Source organism: Rosa rugosa, chromosome 3 (assembly GCF_958449725.1).
Source record: "Rosa rugosa chromosome 3, drRosRugo1.1, whole genome shotgun sequence".
NCBI classification, from domain to species: domain Eukaryota; kingdom Viridiplantae; phylum Streptophyta; class Magnoliopsida; order Rosales; family Rosaceae; genus Rosa; species Rosa rugosa.
Window position 1 is genome coordinate 8,426,626 of NC_084822.1, and position 7,361 is coordinate 8,433,986.

The 7,361-nt window shown below is 41.1% G+C and overlaps 1 long non-coding RNA gene across 1 annotated transcript; it reads left to right on the forward strand.

Moving 5' to 3' along the window:
• The first annotated feature begins 3,881 nt into the window (after positions 1-3,881).
• On the forward strand, positions 3,882-7,083 carry LOC133740976 (uncharacterized). The gene is made up of 3 exons (XR_009861539.1): positions 3,882-5,128; positions 5,804-5,879; positions 6,805-7,083. It is a non-coding gene; the product is annotated as an uncharacterized LOC133740976 (long non-coding RNA).
• Positions 7,084-7,361: the final 278 nt, after the last annotated feature.

Genomic DNA, 7,361 nt, shown 5'->3' on the forward strand with positions numbered 1-7,361 from the left:
GTGTTGGTTGAAGGCATAATGTTGACCTATGCACGTACCTAGTGTGGATACGAGTATGAATTGATATAAATTTTGCCTTCTTAAGTTGGACGTACAGATGTTTGGATGGGACGTACGTATCAGGGATTAGATATCCTGTTTTGTAATGGGATGTGCTTGTGGAGTTTGTGAGTAAGGTTGAGGTTAGGGAAGAAATTATTGTGGTTAATTCTTCCTTGTGATTGTAAGTTGTTAAGCAGGGTTTAAGGTGCGAGACCAGAGTTTTATTTTGTACTCAATGGTTAGAGATGAACGACCATTGTTTTGGGTTGTCGTTGAGTACTATAATTCCTTCAGAATCAGGATTGTTGGTAGAATTGAAATTAGTAGTAGTTTTGGTGATTCTGAATTTGAATTGAGTTCGCGAGATGTGTCTTATATATGTGGTTGATGTTGCTAGCATCATTTTGGAACGATACTTTACGATTCACAAAGAAAACTGGATTTGAAATTTATTCATTTGAACATCATGGGTTGATGACCTGACCGTGACTTGTGAACCTAGTTTTGTTCAAGTGAAGGGAATTGAATTTTTGTGGCCTTTGTGTGGTGAACTAGTTTTCTTAAGTTTTGGATCGTAATATGGAGATGGACTGAAGTGAATTTGAAGTCGTGTGGTGTTTTAAGTTTACGTAGGCGGGACACTTAATGTTTTGCAATGGAGTTGATTTTGGTCAGTAAATAATTGGGAGAGTTAGAATCAACTCTTTGTAAAATGATATTGGACGATAGTGTGCGCCTTTGGTGGCTGATTTTAGATGAAGTGGTTCAACACAAATTTGAGTATTGATTTTAGTGACTTTGTTAGGTATCCATAGTGGTTCAAGTGAATTACTATGTGATATGGAGTGTGATTCGATTTCTGAATCGCTAAATGTTAAGGATTGAATTGTGGTGAGTTTTTGTTGAAGCAATTGATAGATGGAATTATCGAGATTCTATAAGAGTTGTAAGAGTAACTCTAAAGATGTGGGTTTTTCCTAGCTAACTCAGGATGTGTTTAGCTTTATAAATCCCTAATCCTATCGATGAAATTGTTGTGTTTGGTTTGACTCAGAGGTTACTAGCTAGACCTCGATGCGACTTAATTGATTGTTGGATTCTTTTTGAGTGATTGTTTTTATTGCATCATTATGAAAGATGTGTGCAGTAGAGTTGTTTATGGTTTTGAAAATAGTATTGGGTGACCAAGGTTCGATCCTTGGTGTTGTTGTTGGTTAAACAAAAAGAAAAAGAAAACATGCACACAATCTTATTGATTTTATATTACAAAAAGGGAAACGAGGACTATGCTATACTAAGCCTAGTCAGCAGCTCCGGATGGGTTGAGGCTGAGCTCAAGAGAAACGTTTGAGCCACTGTGGTAACCGCCTGAGCCACCAGAATAGTAACCAAAAGCGCTACCTTCCTCGGAAGTAGCCTTCAGGTTACCAAAGACGTCCTCGCCGTGCACGGGGAACAGAGGAAGAGTTTGAACCTCCTGGTGATCTCCTCCTCGTTGTTGCAGGGATGTTTGTCCTCCTGTTGTGCCAAAAGAGTTGTACTGGTATTAGTGTTGAAGTGTGAGGAAGAATATGAAACAAAATTTAAATCAAGAAATCCTTCATTACCAGTAGAATAGGTGGAACCAAAGTTGAGATCAATGGATCTACCATCATCAGTAGAACTAGTGGACCCAAAATTGATGTCAATGGATCCACCAGCTGGCCCAAAATTGATGTCGATGGATCCACCAGCACCAGTAGAACCAGTGGACCCAAAATTGAGATCAATGGATCTACCAGTACCAAGAGAACTAGTTCTCATGGGCACTGGAGCAGCCTGATTACACCTATTCATCTGCTTCTCTCGAGCCCTGACGTTCTGGAACCAAAAGTAAATGTTCTTACCCTCAACATACCCATACTGGTTCAGCTGGAGGCAGATCTCGTGAATGTGCTCTGAAGTTGGGCACTTAAATCCCTTGACGTAGTAAAGATCCTTGAGGATTCTTATTTGTTCTGGAGTAGGAATCCATCTGGTACGGCTTCGCCAGAAATCCATGTTGGCACTACTTCCAGCTGCTTGGGTGTTTCCTCCCTCCTCTGTTGGTTGCTGTTGTTGTGGTTCCATTTGTTGCGGGGTTTGGAGCTCCATTAGTTGCAGAGTTCGTGGTTCTTGGGTCATGGAGTGAGAGGATGTGAAAATCGAGGAATACATGGTTTAGTGTTTGAGGGAGATTTTGTTAGAAGGATTGGAGTTGTTGAACTGGTGATTGGAGATCTGAGATTCTCAGAGGAAAGATGAGATCGAATCTTCAAATGGAAGAAAAGATCTGAGAAAGAAGGATTGAAGATTTGGAGGAAAAGATTGAAGATCTGAGAGTGAAAAACTGGGGATTTGAGAAGAGAAAGGCTGAAGAGTTGAGAGAGAAAGGCTTGAGCTCGGAAGAAAATTTCTTTTCCTTTGGAGTGAACAGTCGCGTCTCCAGAATGCACCTATTTATAGAACAAGGTGAGCAGATCTCCACCGTTGGATGAACGATCTCAGAATTTGAATCCACGCGTTGGATTAAAGTCGCCCCGAAACCCGGAAAAGCTGTTGGCGCGTGGAGAGCGTGTAAGGGGACCGAGGGAATCTCGAGGCGCTGTGGCAGACAGCTGTAGCCGAAAGCAGATTTGACTGCCGTAAATCACGGAAGGGATAAGCCGTGACACAGGTGGGCTGTACTTGGGCCTGTCTCGGATCAAGGCATCACTGTAGCTGTGGGTGGAGGCCTGATGGGCCGAGTTTCAGAAACAGTTTTGGACATGATGGGCCGAGTTTCTGAAACAGTTTTGGATGAGTTGGGCCGGATTTCTGTAACAGTTTTGGATACGTTGGGCTGGGTTTCTGCAACAGTCTTGGATGTTTTGGGCCGAATTGTTGAAACAGTTGGTTTAAATAAAAGGATTGGTATGGATAATAACGTGAGCAGCCGTGCTCGAGTGGTTGAGTGTAAAGTTCGTGTACAAGAGGTCTGAGGTTCGAACCTCGCCTCTCGTTTATTTTTATTATGTTCGTTTATGACATAATAAGTATAAAATTTGTACACATTATATTAAGCACAGCTTGTGCTCCAGTGGTTGGGGACAAAGGTTTCGTGCAGCAGGTTGAGGTTTCGAACCTTACCTCTTACAAATATTTTTGGATCTCGTATATGCTTGATATACGGACGTATATACGGTATGTACGGTATACATAAGTATATACGGTCTGTACGGTATGCATAAGTATATACAGTTGTATGGTATGCATACGTATATACGGTCTGTACGGTATGTATACGTATATACGGTATGTACAATTTCATACCGTAGCCGAGCTAAAAAGTTGTGGGCCGAATAGTAGGCCCGAATAGTAAGCCCAAATTTGGTTGGGCCTATTCAAAATGCATTTGGTTCGGCCGATTGGTAGGCCCAAATAGTAAGCCCAATTGTTCGGCCGATTTGTAGGCCCAAATAGTAAGCCCAATTGTTCGGCCGATTGGTAGGCACAAATAGTAAGCCCAATTGTTCGGCCCGAATGGTAGGCCCAAATGTTAAGCCCAATTGTTCGGCCCAAATGGTAGGCCCAAATGTTAAACCCAAATTGGTTCGGGCCGGTTCGAAATGTGGATGGTTCGGTTTCTTCGGCCCAATTGGCCAGCCCTAATGCTTAGCCCAAGGATTGAGCAAGCCCAAGTCATCATCACTGGGTGTCAGATTTTATTGGCATGCTTTTGGGGATGATTTGTTTTGAGTGATGCATCTCTATTGTTGTGTAGAATAGTGCATGCTTAAGTTTTACTATAGAGATTTACCGTGACGCTAATTGAGTAGCGAAACGCTTTGTGAGAATGTTTACTGTGCTTGTATGCCAGTACAGGATGATGATCTATGTGAAGATCTATGTGATGATCTATGAGATGATCTATGTGAAGATCTATGTGAGGATCCATGTGGTGATTTTGTGTGAGTTTACTTTTGTGATGAAAGAATTTGTGGCCTTAGGAATGTATTTTTATACAAAGGGCTGTGGCTTTGTAGATTACTACAGCTTTGGAAAGGATGGAGATTCGATGGTTAGGTTAACCGTAATCGAGAGCAATTAACTTGCGCTTAAATTTCGGGACGAAATTTCTTTAAGGAGGGTGGATTGTAATACCCGAAAAATTCAAGTTAATTTCCGATGACGTTTTGGAAATGATTTCGTGGTCGTGGACACGAGTACGAAGCTTAGAGGAGTGTGGAATTAGTTCGAACGATTTTATTTTGAAAACTGAACGTTTTAGGGGGGTCAAAGGAGTTGACTTTTTATACATTGGGAAATTGGGAAAACTTCCTTCATGAAAGTTGTAGAGCGCGTCGATACGAGTTCGTGGACATATGGAACGTAATATTCGGAGTTCGTATGAATAAGTTACGAATATTTGAAAATTGGGATTTTCTATAAATATGAAAAAAAAATCCGAATATTGCAAATGAGGACAGAATTTCTGGAACTCCAGAAATTTCTCCCCATTTCTCTCCCGAGCCCAGCCGCGACCCCCTCCCTTCGTCACCTTCGTTCTTCCTCATCCGGCCACCGATTGATGTGAAACAAAGTGGGTTTTTCTGGTCTCGACCCCCTTTACGAGTTTGTAGAAGAAATCGAAGTGAAATACGAGCTGTATGAGGCTCTACAAGGTCGAGAAGAGAGCCTCGTCGGAGACGAAATCGCTCTTCCCCACTTTTTCTGGGCTCTACTTTGTCTGGCCATATCTTCCTCTACAGGCCTCCGATCGACCTGATTCCAAAAGCAATTTTTCTCACCGTGAAGTTTTCTACAACTTTCCAGAAGACATCGACTTGAGATAACCATCGTGGTGGCCGCTAGAAGACCGAGAAGCCGCACAGCCGAGCTGGAAATCGTCTTCCTTCGCCACCTTGGTTCTCCCAGCTCCGGCCACTATAGCTCGAGTTCTTTGAGGGCTTTTCTAGCCCAGAGGAAGTAGAAGCTATCCCCAAGAAGGCTTGCAGTGATTTGATCCGGGGTGATCGAATTTTGAAGATTGGGAAACTAGGGTTCTTCGGGTTTCAAAACTTGCGAGGTAAAATTCTACTTTTTGGCTTATAATCTGACTTTGGTGTAGTTATGAAAAGTGAAATTGGAGTTGAGTTGAAGGACTTTGATGTTGGGAGTTTTGTCTAATTTTGACTTTGGATGGGTGGCGGTGCCGCCACTGTGATGGTGGTTTCCGGCGACCTCCGGACACCCCAAGGACAGTTTCTGTCCATTTTTGTGTTCTACGTGTCGATACGATCGTTTGCATATATAATTCATAATTTTTGGATATCGTATGATGAAGTTATGAATTTTTAAGTTTCGATCGATTTCGATCGTTAGATTGGTGATATGTGAAGTTAGGACCGTCAGATGGACTTGTAGTTTTGATACGATGATCTTATGACTGTCCCAGTGGCTTTGTGTGGTCATGGGCGAAGATCCGACCGTTGGATCTTCGTATAAATGCAAAACAGTGATTAGGGAGGCGATTCGTGAGAATCCGTCCGTTGGATTTTCGTATAAATTTGTGAAGATGTTAGTAAGGACGATTCAGGGAGATCCGACCGTTGGATCTTCGTGATGATTTTTGGAGGGTGATCCTAAGGGCGATCCGTGAGGATCCGACCGTTGGATCATCATTTAATTTCGATCCGACCGTTGGATTGTCGTTTGAATATGTTTTTGAGTTATTGGCTAAGTTAAGGTCATGTGTGATTAGGTGATTGACGGTCTTCCTTGGGTGAGCGATTTCGGTGTGTATTGTGTTGAATTGAAGACGCAGCGGGAATATCGAGGTGAGTAAATCGCACATGGTTCATTCACGAACCGAAATTCGGTGATTTTATTTAATTGAGAAATTGTGGAAATTGTTTTACTAAAATAAATATTTGTTTTAAATTATATGGACTTGATCGACTACGGTCCATAGGTAAGTAAAATGTATTTAAACTATAAAAATGAATTTCTAGATTTTATTGCATGTGAACTATAGTTGGTATTAGTGGTCACTCTTGTGTGGGTGACTACGTATATATATATTTACGTGGAATATATATTGGATGGTGTGATTTACTGAGTTATATTTTGAGCATTACCCTTGGAATATGTGATTTATCTTAGATGTTGTGTTGTCTATGATAATGGGTAATTGAGTAAAGTGCGATAGTTGAGTCGTTGAGATGAATTAAATGAGGAGTCGAGTGAATTGAGAAAAGCAGTCATTCGTAAGGTGAACCTTGGCCCAGGTGACACTTTACGATACAGTTAGAGCTCTAGTCTGTCTGCCGTCATACTGCTTGGGGGATAAACGAGTTATCATATGCCCTTGGGTATGACATGACATACTGAATGGGGTGATTAATATAATTAATCATAAGCCTGTAAGTATGATATACTGAATGGGGTGATTAATATAATTAATCATAAGCCTGTAAGTATAATATACTGCATGGGATGATTTATATAAATAAATCATAAGCCTGTGAGTATATATTGAGTAATAAGTTGTTTATTATTGAGTAGTCATGATGAGATGTGAGTTGATTGATGCTTGAAGTGATGTTGTACACTTCAATTCTTATGCAAAACAAAATTAAAATGTGCTTGAGTTGATTGTGTTACTTTAAATCGTGCAATCCTTTCATTTACTCATACGAGCTTTGCAAAAAGCTTACCGGGTTTGTATTGTTGCAATCCCGGTACACTATTCAAACGGTGTAGCGGGTAATCCTGCAGGTCAGGAGAATCAGGACGGTGATCGTGCGGGTTAGAGAATTTGTTTTAGTTTTACAGCAATTGTAATTGTGAGGTGAGTTATGCTCATTTGAGCCTTACAATATAATTTGGTGAGAGTGTGCTGTAATAAACAAATTTGAGATTTGGTTTATGTAATATCGAGCGATGTGAGGTGTGGTTGTTTTGAGAAAAAAATTCAGGTTGTATTTATGTGAGTTGTATTAATTCATGTTTCGGATTTTGAATTGATTATTCAAAATTCGGGGCGTGACACTACAAGCTCCAAGCTTGGAGTGAGCACGAACCCCCACAGTTCGGCTATTGGTCTCCCCTATGAAGAAGAAAGGGGGGTAGAAGAAGGGATGTTCGAAGTCCCTGAGGAAAAGAAGAGAAAAGTAATAAAAACTTCAAAAACGGAAACTTTTAGAAAAGTTTACCTTGAAAAGTAATTGCCAGAATCTTGACCGAAAAGTTGGCCGGAAAAATGTCGCCCGAAAATGGCAGGAAAGTCGTTGACAGGAGGTTGACTGGCGTTGACCGTG